A 1,362-nucleotide genomic window follows, 5' to 3' on the forward strand; every position below is an offset into this window, starting at 1 on the left:
CATCATTATTAATGCTTTATCAGTTCAAGATTTATTTCTTCTTACAGTCACAGAAAATTTTACCAATGATATACGGTGTTTTTGTTTTCTTTCCTTTTATATTTCATTGTATCGGGTTCATAGTATGTAACAGTAATTTTGAATTCTAGTTTACTTCTTTGCACTCGACGCCATTTTGACTGCATTTGTTTATACCGCATTGAAATTTTTAGTAATTCATTGGAAACAGCACATATACATATGTATTTAGTAACATGGATGTTATGTTGGGTTGTAGTGTGGTAATTTTTTATTTTCTGAAATGAAAATTAGAAAGATCAAAATAAAAAAACTTAAAATGACTGCATTTATTCATACCGCATTTAAATAAGCAATTCATTGGAAATTACAATTTTTAATGGCTCCGTGAAGGTGCCATTTGAATGCAAGGCATTTGGAAGCATTCAGAAAAAAGATCTTTCCATAAATTGTAACTTTTGACTTATTCCAAGCAAATTGTATATAGGGTAAAGTGTCCAAATATGGTATAGTTCCCTAGTGTGGCACTACCAATGGTTCCCTAATATGGGTATAGTTATTTACATTCTTGGTATGGGTGCCGAATATGGCACCAGTTATCATATTATAGAGACTCAAGGTGTACCATATTAAGAACCCCTTTCGCTGGAATCTGCAAATGACACACCACAAAAAAAAATATTTTTCCCAAGCTGTATTAACTTTTGAACAAAGTCGACCCCAGAATCTTATGGGGAGGAAATGCATCTAGAACCGGTAATTTTTTGGCCGAAAAAAGAGCATTCTAGAATAATCAAAAAATGACATCAACAAAAAGTGGTTCATATTTTGGCACTTTACCCTACAGTAATGTGATCATTGTATCGAGTTCTAGCAGCAGTAATTTTTTTAAAAGAGTCTATGCTTGCATGTAAAGGATCCTGTAGGAAAAGGTTAGGTGATATTAGCTGTAAGCATTTATCGCTAAAACACATCGCAGAGGACATTGTTATGTTCAAAATAATGCATGACAAGTCGCTCCAAGCAACCATTGTGATTCGTCATAACAACTGGTACTGGTGACACAATAGATCTTAACACATATGTCCCATTAAGACGTCTCGACCCGGACGTCCAGACTTAAAGTGGACGTAAAATGAACATCCGCAAGGCGTCATGTGTTGTCTGAACAGTGACGCATTTACACTTTCACGAATAGTATGATAAATGACAATGGTATTTGTATCAATGATAATCGGTGTTCCTATTTTCTTTTCTTTTATATTATACATGCATCTTTTTAAATGAATCATTTTGAAAGAGTTCATGCGCAGAGAATGCGGGAAAAAGAAACACCGCGGCATA

Source organism: Lasioglossum baleicum, chromosome 3 (genome assembly GCF_051020765.1).
Source record: "Lasioglossum baleicum chromosome 3, iyLasBale1, whole genome shotgun sequence".
Lineage (NCBI taxonomy): Eukaryota > Metazoa > Arthropoda > Insecta > Hymenoptera > Halictidae > Lasioglossum > Lasioglossum baleicum.